This window comes from Prionailurus bengalensis, chromosome F2 (assembly GCF_016509475.1).
Source record: "Prionailurus bengalensis isolate Pbe53 chromosome F2, Fcat_Pben_1.1_paternal_pri, whole genome shotgun sequence".
NCBI classification, from domain to species: Eukaryota; Metazoa; Chordata; class Mammalia; order Carnivora; family Felidae; genus Prionailurus; species Prionailurus bengalensis.
Window position 1 is genome coordinate 19,174,722 of NC_057353.1, and position 14,231 is coordinate 19,188,952.

Here is a 14,231-nt window from a genome sequence, read left to right on the forward strand (position 1 = left end):
AGGGATTATGGAAAATCACAACACACATCTGGCACCAGGCTTCACCCTCGACGACCTTGTTCCAGCACCAGCGAATGTGGGAGTTCTCTGGGGTCTGCTGGGACCAGGTGGGTTCAACAGTCTCCACCAAATGTCCTTCCAGCAGTAGAACCCGTGTGGCCTGAGAATCTCCCGACCCCACTCTGTTCCTGGGGATTCGCCCTTCGCACCAGAGCACCGCCAGGTATGTTGCAGCCTTTGCGCTCTCTTGTTTACAGTCTTAATGGAATTTAAGCCCTCTCCTTTCTCCTTTCTCCCTTTTTAGTTTAGTCCCTGCGGCTGTTTCCAATTTTCCACTTTGTCTCCAGCTGCTTTTTGGGAGGGGTGCTTTTCCCGTATTCTCCCAGTGTCTGTCCTCTCTCTGCCTGCAAAAGTGGCTCCCTGCCCGCCTCTGGCTTCTCTCTCCCCAATTTCACCTCTCTGCGCCACGTATTTGCTGAATTTTGTGGTTCAGGTTGTGCAGATTGTTGTGTTAATCTTCCAATCAGTTTTCTAAGTGTGTAGGATGGTTTAGTGTCGGTCTGGCTGTATTTCATGCACACGAGACACAAAAAACTTCCATGCTGTTCCGCCATCTTGGCTCTTCCCTCTACTCTTTTTTAATAGTAGTGCTATTACTGATATTTATCTTCAAGAAATGACTGGAGAAATGTAGGTGTCAGCTATGGGAACCTGAGTCTTCAGCAATCTCTGAGAGTCTAGCAAATAGATGTGATCGATTTAACACATCTTATGTCAAAAAACTGGAATTCAGGGGCGCCTGGGTTGCTCAGTCAAGCGTCTGACTTCGGCTGAGGTCACGATCTCACCGTCTGTGAGTTCGAGCCCCGCGTCGGACTCTGTGCTGACAGCTCAGAGCCTGGAGCCTACTTCGGATTCTGTGTCTCCCTCTCTCTCTCTGCTCCTCCCCTGTTCATGCTCTGTCTCTCTCTGTCTCAAAAATAAATAAACATTTAAAACAAACAAAACAAAACTGGAATTCAGTTTTAGTGCCATGCCTTTCAGCATAACCTAGTTGACTGTGGCTCCCTTTGTCACCCATAGCAGCTGGACAACAAAACAACGTCGGACTGGAGCATGTAGGTCCCACTTAACTCGGTATGGACCAACTTGTACTTTTCGTGCTTCTAACCCAAATTGTTCTCAAAATGAACTGTGCCTACTGATTGCATGCAGAGAGCTTTTTAAATACTTGGGGCCCGATCCAATCCCAGAACAATTAATCAGAATATCTAGGGGTGAAGCCCAAACATGAGCGTTTGCAGCTCTCCTCAGATGATTCTTAACATGCAGCCAAGGCTGAGAAACACCACAACCCGAAGTACTGTTAATAATGATGTTGCTTTTTAGAGAGTTGAAGTCTCCATTGTTATTTAAGCAAAAATTAAGCGTACCTATACTATCTTCGTGAAACAGATTTGTAGTTACACATTTAAAAATAATCTTTTATAGGGGCGCCTGGGTGGCTCAGTCAGTTAAGCATCTGACTCTTGACTTTGGCTCAGGCCATGATCTCCCATTCTCCAATGGGCTCCGTGCCGGCAGCGCGAAGCCTGTTTCGGATTCTGTCTCCCTCTCTCTGCCCCTCCCCAACTTGCTCTCTGTCTCTCTCTCAAAATAAATAAAAATAAACTTGAAAAAATAGAAATAAACTTATAAAAATATTATTTTTTGTTAGTAATATGTACTGGGGGCTTCTCACATATCACCGTCTTCCCTAAGCAGTCTGAGTATTATCTAATCTTCGCAGCAGCCCTGAGATGTAGTACTATGATTATCCCTATTTTATAGATGAGACAAGCGAGATGAAGGGAGATCCGAGTTAACTTATCTGGGATGACGCTGTAGGTTTGGGGTGGGCCTATAAACCTCAAGTCTCCAAAAGCCAAGACTTTGCGCTGTGCGCCACCGGGATGAGGGCGGAAGCTTTCCAGAGCTTATTATAATTTCACGAAGCTGAGTAACGGAGAGACTGTTGACTTGACAATTCTGGAAAACAGCCTCAGAGTTATGTCATACTGCTATTTATACGGGATACGTTCCTGTTGTATATACAGGGTACAGCACGTTGTGCTTCGCCTGGAGTTACGTAGAGATGAGCAGGAGGTATCAGCCATGGTTTTAAGAAACTTCACTAATGACGGTGTCTAACTCATTTCCTAAGGTTGGCTGTTTCTTGAGGGAGCAATCAGGAGTTTCTACCCACTCCCCCAGAAGAGTGGGTACCACATTTTATCACCTTAAAAATCTAGCAGCTAGGTTTCAGGCAATAGGTTTTCTCATGTTGGAAGGGCTAATGACAAGAACAAATAAAAGGGTATTAATAGTAATATTAATAGTCCGGGTGTTAATTAAAAACAAATAGAATTAAACCAAAGAGCCAGAGCTACAAGGGCTACTGCTGTTTGTTGACGGGATGAGCCAGCTTTTCTTGGGAGCACCAAGAAAAGAAACAGGTTGGGATTGTGAGTAAGCTGCTGCAATGTCCGTAAACAGTTGAATCTAGCCTGGCATCCTGAAACCTGGGCCTCCACTGATTGGAAACATTGTGGCCTGGAGGCATTTTGTTTCAAAAATATATTAGGAGCAGCTTCATTTGATATGTTTAGGAAAAAGAATAGCTACCCACATTTATTACTTACTGTGAGACAAACATCGTACGGAGTCCTTCACATGCACCAACTCACTTATTTCCTCAGGGCAAATCAGTCAGTTATTATCTTCCTCATTTGATGGATGAGGAGACTGAGACTTAACGCTCAAAGGCTTAACGCCCATGCCAAGACGTGGTGGAGCCCCGATCTGAACCCCAGTCGTCTGATGTGCGTAGCCAAGGATGTGACCATTACACTCTGCTTTCTCTTCAGTAGTGTGTGAGTACATTGCCTTGGCTACAAAGAGCAAGTGTTCAGCTGTACGACGCACCGAGATGTGACCTCGGTTTTCCCGTCCCCTCCTGGAAGACCCTATACATGATTTTTCCCTTTGATGAGGCTGAATAGCATGGAATTCAAAGTAAAGATTGGTGATTGTTCTCTGGTCTTTAAAGAGAGAATTCTTGGTCCTCTCCATCTTTTTATTTCAGAGTTTCTGTCAGACTTTGAATACGTGTACAATTCAAGGCAGGCCGAAGTTGTACAGGTATTCAAAGGCAGGCTGTGGCTGAAAGGTATGGTAGGTACCACTCTGGAGGCCAGGAGGCCCAACTCTGCGTGCAATGAAAGCAAAGGATTTCCCATGTGGAGCCACAGCCAGGCATCTTTGAACTTTGATGCTTCCAAAGAAAGAGATTATGGTCAATCCTGGCCCATCTCCCAACTTGGTACCTCATTCCCTGACATTTCTGGCTGCCTCCATCCAGTCACACCTCATTTTTTTTTCTTGAAAATTGTGGTAAAATGCTTAGGAGTTTTTGTTTCCAGGTGGAAGTTAATGGTACATTAGAAAGAACTTTTAACTGGGAAGACGGAGTGACTCTCTGAGTTACTCCTGCTATTCTGTTCTGTTGTACGTAACCTGCTATGAGATGAACATCTATGGCAAAAGCAGGATGAGCTAATAGATTTGCCCTTTGATTATTTTTTAAGTTGCATTTTCAACAGAGCAGATAATCTTCAGGGAGAAAAAAATGTCTTGTATGTTCTGATCACAGATGTATGGGAAACACACCAAACTTGCTTTCACTACAAGTTGAAGGTCTTCATCTGCCAAGTTGATTGGTTCCAAAAGCAGGTTCACTATTGCCTGCCAGTGTTCCTCATCTGAGCTGACAGAAGCCAAGGCAACATATTTATGGCATCAACTCTGTATCTCTGCACTGAAATCTTGCCAAGTAGAATGTGAGGGGATGAAAATGAACGGAGGGAACTTAAGTTGGCCTAAACTACATGAGAACACTTGCCATGAAAATCAAACCAGATCCTTGCTGAGGGTTAAAGTCATTCATCAAATTCCCTTCCTGTTTTCTTTTTCATGCACTTTGTTTTGTTTGTCTGATCCTTTGACTTCATGGTTCTTATGGAATCGGAAGTTAGGCAATACCGCAGAAGAAAGTGAACCAAGCTTGTGGTGTCTCTCCCTGAGCCAAACCCAAGAAACACTGGAAATATCCATTGCCAGTTTGAGTTTGTGAGATTTCCAGCCTGATAGCCAGACCAAAGAGGTTTGGAGTGATGTGTGGGCCTCCTCAGTATAAACCACTGCAAGGTTTGTGTTTATTATTTCACTCATCTGTCAGCGACATTGACTTTTTTGAGTTAACTTTTCTTTTTCTCAGAGCCATTAAGTAAATACACTTCCAGTAGTCCAAAAGAGAGAGCTTTATAAGTTGTGAAGTATTCTGTTAATTCTTTCCACTCTGGCAGATATCAGAGTTCATTCGTAACCGGTCTGCATGTGTGATCCTGCGTTTGTTAAAGACCCTTAGGCTGGTGTAAGTGCAGGGGATGAAGAGGTGCTAAGGTCGTACTCGGTGGTGTATTAGGAAACATTTCCCAACCTGATCTCCCATAACAAAGGGCCCAGGTTTGTAGTGTATGTCCTCCACACCGTGTACCCTACCTACACCTGATTCCTAGCTTTACTGTGTCATCACTGACCGTGCAGTAGGGAAGAGACGTTAATAATAGACCCTTACCAAGTGCTATGAACTGGCTCCCAAAACACCAATCACACATCAGGCCTGGCTTGGTCTCGATAGCAGATGCTTGGAGATGTTAGGTTCCTTGGCCTTCTTGTGGGCAGATTGGGGAAAGACCTAGGGCTAGGAGGGGGGAGGCATGATGACTTCATGCAACCTATATATTCATTGTCTATGATGTCATATATACCCACACTGTGTTTTCTGGGTTAATACATGTAGCTTATGGAAACTTGAAGGAGAATCAAGATTTGAGTCTCTGTTTTTGTGTGTGTGTGTGTGTGTGTGTGTGTGTGTGTGTGTGACTATTAAAAAGCTAAGGAAAGGTTTCCAATTTGGGGAAATGAAAGTTGACCACTTGAAGTTAAACTGGGTCTGACTTCTGATGTGCTCCCTGGTCCTGAGGACAGGGGGGATGGTAACTAACCTAATATTTCAGTTTTATTAGCCATGAGACTACAACCTTTCTCATTACTCTCTGAGGCCACTCACAGTGGGAGAAAGAATTTCACAGCCTGTTTATCTTCAAGTAACCATGCTACTAGGCAATATTCCAGTCTCTTAATGTACGTTATCTCTAACCCTCTTTCAACCGTGTAAGGCAAAGATTATCTGCATTTTAGAAATGAAACTGAACCCAGAGAAATTAAGTCCCCAAGGTTTACATGGACAGACCAGAGCTGGGATTCAGAGCCAGTTTTCTCTGAAGTCAAAGTCTTTCTGTCTCTTTCTAAGAAGGTGTTGTCTCTTGTGTATATTTATTTGTATAAAGTGCTCTTTTAAGCCAAATACTGGGCCAAGAATAAAGATGACAATTTTTGCCATGAGTCTGGCATCCTTTTTCCAAATGATCGACACTGGAGGAGACGAATTCGAGGCAGTTCAGAGTCAGTGGGTGCTGCTCATTGAGCAGTTCTGGCCTGATGATGTTCTGAGCACTCACAGCCTCTCTCCCCTGGGAAGTCTGGCAGGAGGCTCTTGCTCCTGCTTCTTCCTGGCCTGATGCCCGTTGTCACAGTCAATGACATGAGAAGGATACTGCACAATCAATTCAGGGTCAGGTTCTGTGTCTGAGAAGTATAGTTATGCAGACCTCTGAGATGATGAATGATCATTTATCTGAGGAGAGAGGAGGCCTTGAGTTCTCAGCTCTGGGGTAAGCACCTGAGCTCTTAGAGTGGCTCTGAGTCTACACGAGCCTTTCAAATACTAGCATTGTATTAAGTGATAACTCAGTGGTATTATATAAAGGCACGCGAGCATGGCTTCTGCCACACCATGGTTCAACTACTCTTTATTAAAGATCAGTCTAGGGGCACCTGGGTGGGCCTCCGTCGGTTGGGCGTCTGACTTCAGCTCAGGTCATGATCTAACGGTTTGTGAGCTCGACCCACGGTTTGTGAGTTCAAGCCCCACGTCAGGCTCTGTGCTGACAGCTCAGAGCCTGTAGCCTGCTTCACGTTCTGTGTCTCTCTCACTCTGCTCCTTCCCTGCTCACATGCTCTCGGTCAAAAAAAATAAATAAAGGGGCGCCTGGGTGGCTCGGTCAGTTAAGCGTCTGACTTCGGCTCAGGTCATGATCTCACGGTCTGTGAGTTCGAGCCCCGCGTCGGGCTCTGTGCTGACAGCTCAGAACCTGGAGCCTGTTTCAGATTCTGTGTCTCCCTCTCTCTCTCTGACACTCCCCCATTCATGCTCTGTCTCTCTCTGTCTCAAAAATAAATAAACGTTAAAAAAAATTAAAAAATAAATAAATAAATAAATAAAGAGTAAAAAAAAAAAAAGATCAGTCTACCTTGGGTGGGTCGATGTCCTTATTTTTGTGGTTAGATTATTTGAGCAACAGCTAAAGAAACTTGTGCTACTGAACATAGTTTAGTAACCATGGTTGTAAAAAGATCTGAATAAAGAATCAAACTAGAGCTCAGCCCTAGTGCTTTTGCTAACCTGTGTTATTTTGGATAAGTTACATGGGTTCTCTGAGTTTTCATTTCATCTTTAAAATAGGATTATGACCTATCAACTAATGAGGCTATCAATCAAATGTCAATCAAATTACCTACAATATAATGAGATTCAAATTAGTTATTATACATCCAAGTGCTTTAAAAATTATTAATAGCTATGAAACAAATGAAATTGGTATATGTGTGCTAAATGCATGCTAGGTGCTTATAAAATATGAAGATCTATGCCACAGTCCCTGAAATCAAGGACCTTACAATTTAGTTACAAAGGAATGATATAAACATTTAAAAGGTTAAGGAGATAAATAATATCAAAACACTAGCAATGTCAGGCAGTAGGCGTGATTAATTTACAAATAAATGCCCCTGACAGTTGTCATAGGAGCTCAAAGGAAGACCAAAAAAAAATCAATGACTTATATGTAAACTGTTTTGGGGAATAATTTGGCAGCCTATAGAAAGAGAAAGACATTGATAAGTCAAAGACAACCCAGAATGGATACACAGGTGCTATGGGACTGAACTATGTTCTTCCATAATTCATATGTAAAAGCCCTAGCGTGGGGCCCTAATCCATTAGAACTGTTCCTCTTATAAAAGAGGAAAAGATACTATCTCTCTCCTTCTCTCTCTTTCTCTCTCTCTGTCTCTCTCTCTCTCTCCCCGACATAATGAGAAGGCAGCTGCCTGCAAGTCAGAGAGTTTTTACCAGAAACTGAACCCTGTCAGAGCCTTAACCTTGAACTTTCCAGCCTCCAGAACTGTGAGAAAATAGATGTCTGTTGTTTAAGGAACCCAATCCCTGAGTTGACAAAGACAACAGGAACTATGTAAATAAAAGAGAGGGAGAAGGGATGTAGAATACTCTTACAAAGTTTTGTAATTGACATTTTGACCAGTAAATAGATAATATTAGAGTTTAATATTTAGAAAGTTATAGGGTGAAAAGGACAGAGAATAACTCGGAGTCAGGTTTAAAATGACTTCGAATGCCACTAAGAAGTTAACACTTTATCCTGTAGCAAATGTGAATGCATCTTAAGTTTTTGGACAGGAGACCATGGTAATAAAGTAACATTTCAATAAGTATGATCCTATAGGAATGAGAAAGATGAATTTTATAGAGCAGAGAGACAAGATATAAGATTGTTGTAATCATTCCTTTAAAGTTTGGTGCTAGACAAAAACCATTTTTAATCTACTTCAAAAGTGACCTTTCTAACTCATCACATTCCTGCAGTTCTGCCAAGAAACTCAGCAAACACAGCAATTCTTTTTTCCAGCTTATTTGTTTCTCTTACTCCAACACACTGCTTACCTGTGTTTTAGTAGTTTTTCTTCTTAATTCAACAAACATGTAATAAAACCTACTAAATGTCACACTCTGTTCTAGGTGAACAAAACAGCAATACAAAACAAAGATTTCCTGCTCCTATGAGCTTACCTTCTAACAAAGAGAGAGGGACAGACAATGATTGTAACAAAAAAGGAAGCAATGTCACATATCAGAGGTTATATAGTACAGAGTTTATAGTACCTAATTTTGTTATATGCTTCTAATATATATTAGAGTGCTGTCTCATAAATTCTCAGGGGGAAAAAGAAAAAAGGGAGAGAAAAGTAAGAGCAAGATAAGGGATATTGGGTAGTGTCAGGGGAAAGTAAATGGCAATTTGGTGGTCAGGGCAGGTCTTCCTAAAAGGGTGACATCTAAGCAAAACCTTGTGCCTGTATCTCATATTGCAAATCAATAAGAACCTTCCTTTCAAAGATGGAGAGTTTAAAATAATACATAAAAGGAAAATTTCAGTAGTCAAGCCTGCAATGATAAAAGCCTAGACGAGTGTTTTAGTGGTGGTGAAAAGAGATCAATGTAAGGGAGATTGTTGAAAACTAATTGACAGCTAAATGACTAACTCAGCCTTTGCTTTTGCTCCCCATAGTTAGAAAGGTGGCTGAGCTTTTAGACTTAGGTGAAAGAAAGACTTACAGCTTCATTAATAAAGGTAGGGCTCTCAGGGAATGATGGTAATGTACTTGTGAAATCTATGACCCTTGTTGAAACCAACCCAAAAGAACAGAAGGAAGGAAGGAAGGAAGGAAGGAAGGAAGGAAGGAAGGAAGGAAGGAAGGAAGGAAGGAAGAAAGGAAGGGAGGGAGGGAAGGAGGGAGGGAGGAAGGGAGGAAGGAAGGAGAGAAAAGAGAGAAAAGAAAGAAAAAGAAAATTCTGTTTGCAGTGAGGATGGAAAAAGTCTATTTCCCTAAACCACATTCTATGCAGAATATCTGCCAAACATTCTGAAATTCAGATGAATTGAGGAAGGTTGCTGAAAGCCAAAATAAATGAATATCTTCACATTTTGAATGAGGTATAAAATTCTCTAAAAATAAGTGAGAATCCTAAGGGAGTATGGGTGGACTGAAGTAATAAACATCTCTGTGAGATGCAGGTTTCCTTAAAATCTGGGCTCCTATATGGGAGGAGTCTGGGTATGCAGTAAAGTTAGAAATAAATAGAAAATACTAGCTTCTGATCAGAGTCAATAGAGCATCAGTAAAATAAATTCAATAAGCTAACAAAAGATAAACAGGATGTTTAATTTTGAGCTATATCAACCTGCCTAGATGATCTGTTCACTTCAGGACAAATGAGCTCCCAAGACATAGGATTATGTTTGAGATAACGCATCTCATTTAAACTGACAACAATCCCAGATTACTTCTGCTACTCTGTAAATTATTCCTATTATACAAATAGTAGAAATAGAACTTTCTCATTCAAAAATGAGTAATAGGACTTCCACTTCTAGCCAGTGTGGGATAACAGGGACCAGATTAACCCTCCAAACTAAAAAAAATAAAACAGTGGACAAAGTATAGGACATAATAGGGCTTAATGTGTTAGACATCAGGCAATAAAAGATAATGCTCAGTTAGAGTCAGGAAACAAACAAACAGTTGTTCCAGTTTACTACCTGGAGAATGTTTCCAGTGTCCAGACAGTGACACAATGAGGGAGAGAGAATGAAGGCAGAATGTGTTCATTTCTCTGAGCTGAGGAGACAGAGCTGGGAGTCTAGGAAGTTTGAGGAAGCTTGAATTCACAGAGAAGAAGATGGACAGAAATTGGAAAGAGAAAATTCCAGAGAATCCCAGACCATTTCTATGTTGGATTGTAACCCAAAGTAGAAAATAAATATCCATGAGTCCATACGAATGCAAATAAATAACTGAATAAAATGATAAATCAGAGAGAAGAGACAAACCTCCTATGAAAAGAATTCCAAATAATTTATGTAGCTACTCTAGCCTCAGGATTTGGTTCCCCACTCAGGTTTGGGCTGCACATAGTGACTTCCACCCAATGTTTATAGTATGGAAAAGGAGGGAAATAGAGTAACTTTATAGTAAATAAACCTGGCAACTACTACCTCAGCCAGGTGATAAAGGCCAACACCATAGACATAAATCATGTTGGTAGGATGAACACTTGATATGATGCAATGAAAATGCCACTTTACCTCTGTGGTCTTCCACCCAGTAACCTCTGATCCCAGTCTTATCAGGAAAACATTAGACAAATCACAACGTGGGGCATCCTACAAAACACCTGATCAGTACTCCTTGAAGCCATGAAAGTCACTAAAAACAAGGAAAACCTGAGAAATGGCCCACAGCCAAGAGAAGCCAAGAGACAAGACAACTAAATGTAATATGGAATCCTGGCTAGGATCTCGGAACAAAAAAAAGTTGATTAGTTAAAAACTAAGGAAATACAAATAAACTATGGACTTAGTTAATAATAATGTATCAATCAATATTGGTACATTTAATTAGAACACATGTATAATAACAATGTAAGATGTTAATAATAGGGGAGATTGTATGTGACTATATGGGCACTGTCCGGACTCCGAATTTTTCTATAAATCTAAAACGGTTCTAAAAAAAAAATAAGGTCTATTTAAAAGTAGGGGTACCTGGGTGGCTCAGTCAGTTGAGCATCTGACTTTGGCTCAGGTCATGATCTCGTGGTTCGTGAGTTTGAGCCCCGCATTGGGCTCTGTGCTGACAACTCAGAGCCTGGAGACTGCTTTGGATTCTGTGTCTCCCTCTCTCTCTGCTCCTCCCCCACTTGCACTCTGTCTCTTGTTCTCTCTCACTGATAAATAAACATTTAAAAATGTAAAAAAATTCAATAAAATGAAAGTAAAAGCAATTGATAGCACAAATTACATGAGAAGAGGAAGAACGTAGAGAGTTGTAAGGTTCTTATATTACACATCTAAGGCCACTTGATAAAAATACCACTTGAATATACACTGTAGTAAGCTAAAGATGTATCCTACACACCCAAAAGGATCCACTAAAATCACATAAGGACATACAACTAATAAACCAACAAAGGAGAGAAAATGGAATCAGTTTCTTAAAAAAGTCAGTAGAAGAAAATAAACAAAAAGGAGAAAATGGAACAAATAAAGAATTAACTTAAAAGTACTAGACAGCCAATTGGACAAAAATCATGTTCCAACTATATGCTCCTTATAAAGGGAGCATTTAAAATGTAAATAGGTTAAAGGCAAAAGTTGGAAAAAGATATATCTATGACATTAATTTCAAAAATGCTGGTGTGGTTATATTAATATCAAACAAAGTTGCTTCTAAAGAGAATAAAATGACTAGTGATAAAGAGGGACATTTCGTAATGACAAAGCGGTCAATTCATCAAGAGGACATAATGCTAAGTGCTGATGGACTTAATAACAGCTCAAAATGTATCAAACAACAAAAAAAGTGAGTTTTCAACCAATATTTTTTGACCATTTTTTCAGCCCTGCCCACTTTCTTCTGTCTTTCTGGGACACAAATGACATGACTATTAAATCTTTTGTTATAGTACTGTAGGTCCTGGAGGCACTGTTCAATAATTTTTCTTTCTATTTTTCTCTGGTTGTTCAGATTGGCTAATTTCCATTTTCCAGTTCACAGATTCTTTCCTTTGCTGTGTCTATCCTGCTTTCCAGCCCATTCACTGAATTTTTAATTTTGGTTATTGTATTTTCCAATTCTAAACTTTCCATTTGATTAACCATACAATTATAGACAGAAGATCACACATATTTTTACTGCACATTCACAAATTATTGTAAATAGTTCTGACATAGTGACTCTCAAAGTGTGATCCCAGACCAACAGAGACAGAAAACTTGTCAGACATTCACACTGAGTTCCCACCCTAGACCAATAGCGTCAGGAGTTCTGAGGTTGGAACCCAGTGATTTTGTTTTAACAAGCCCTCTAGTAATTCTGATCTAAGCTAAAGCTTGCTTCCATTCTCCTGAAATCGATTTCTAATATTTTCTTCCTACTCTTCCTGACACATGTGCACATGCGCACACACGTGTCGTGGCTTCTGCTGGACCTTGAGCAATGTCCACTTGTCTTCAAGTCAGACAGCCATGCCTAGCCTGAACTAGGGCACAGGGTAGCTAGTGGAAGCTTCTTAATGGGACCAAAAACTGGTTTGGCTCACATATAATAAGTAATGGCAAATAAGAGAGCTTTTATTCCTCACTCACTTATACTATTAGTGGTGCTACACACGCTATTGACAACACTGAGATTTTTGAAGGGGCTGAATGGTTCTTAAACCGTTCTTTGAATGGTTCTTCCTCTGATTGCTTCCTGCTCCCAGGTTCTGTGTGATTTGAGAGATCTGACAAGAGCATGAACAGCTGGAGCCTCAAAGTCAACTTTACAAGAGACCCAGCCTACTGAGTACAGAAATGCACGTGTTCACACCCAGCCCCCCCCCCCCCCCCCCCCCGTACAGACCTGGAACTTCCCACCCAAGTAAAAGTTCCAATACACAGAGCATGCCCATTACTCAGCAATTTGCCTCCCACCAGACCTGATGAGGAAGAAGGAGAAAAGAGCCTCAATGGCCATGCTGGGAATTATTGCTACTTCGGCCTTCCCATATGAGAAGCATAGGCAATGGCTGTTACTCACTTCCTTGGTAACAGTGCTTCACACCATAGACAGGAGTAAAGAATCGGGGAAAGATCCCAGAGTGTTTAGGAAACCAAGATAGCCTGGACAGCAATAATAATTGTTGACATTTACTGACAGCTTATCAGTAACTACTCTTCTTTGTGGCTAATATATGTTTACCTTTTTGATACTTATTCTTTTAAAAATATATCGATTTAGGTGAATGTACTATTAAACCCATTTTGCAGGTGGGGAGACTGATACTAGGAAGTTAGAAATGGTTCCTGCATTGGTTTGGAAGTTGAACTAGTAAAGGGAATCCAGTAGCCTCTGCTTTTACAGCCACCTTAATGTTATAAATCAGTATGCATAAATCATGGAAACCAAATAGTCAAAATAAGAGTTTCTTAGTAAGGGTAAGTGGCAATTTGAAAAACCTGATAAAACTTGGTAGAGAAAACATTAGCAGCTTGAAACAGAGTCGCATAAGCTTTTATTTGAAATATCTTATCGCTCCTGGATATTCTTTTGCCTTTCTTCTCCCTGAAGAGCCTTAGTAGTTACAGGTATAGATATTCTCTAGTTTTGTTTCTGTTGTCAATCCATGAGTATCTGTGAAAAGACTGAGAGCCTTGGGAGAGAAGGATATCTGTCCTCAGTTTCCTATTTCCAGTGTCCAGAATACACTTACTGATGTTTTCTTGAAGTGTTCATATTTTATACAAAAATAAGAGCTTCTTATAGAGTTTATCTTCATAGGTAGCCCCAGAAACTTGTTTTCTCTGATGAGCCTAATGCAGCCACTATATACTGAAGATTTCAGCTAGATTCAGTGCTAAGGCCCTTCTGTTATAATTAATTGAACACAATGTCTGAGGCCTCAGACTTGCCTAACCTTCAATTCCCTTTATTGCCCTTGCTTTATTGCTTCTAGAACAACTATCTCTATGTTCACCCCCCACTGGGAGTGCTCTCACATAATTTAGCTCTCCCTTCCCAGAACTACAAGTGCTGAAAACTGGAAATGATCTTGTCTGGGGCATGTGAATATATGTGCTCATGAGAAATCAACCGAGCTGGGAATATCCACTCAGGCCATAACTTTAAATCCACTGTGTGCTAAGAAAAACAGGCTCCATGGAAGGGTGAAGCCTGCATATGCTAACAGAGCCATTGTTTTTCCAAATTTCTGATTCTTATCCAAGCAAACCCACTCTGTTCTAATATATTACGTTGTCATAAGAAATGTGCAACATTACAATCTGGTTCATCTCTAAGTGTCTTTAGGGTATTCTTTGTTTCTCTGTCAATTTCTTGGCTTTTTCCTAGAAGTCAGATGGATATAAATACCCAAAGCAGAACTCCTTGGGAAATGCCTCCATGACCAGACTTGTGGGAAAGTTCAGGACCAGATGGTATTAAAGAAATTATGGTAATTTCCCTCAGATACCCTTTAAACCAGACCAGCCTCCTGGAATACACGAAGAATGGGATTTGTGTCCTAGCGCTCCTAAAGCCAGATCTGTACCTCTCGTTCTAGAAACATAGGGTGTGTGTGTGTGTGTGTGTGTGTGTGTGTGTGTGTGTTT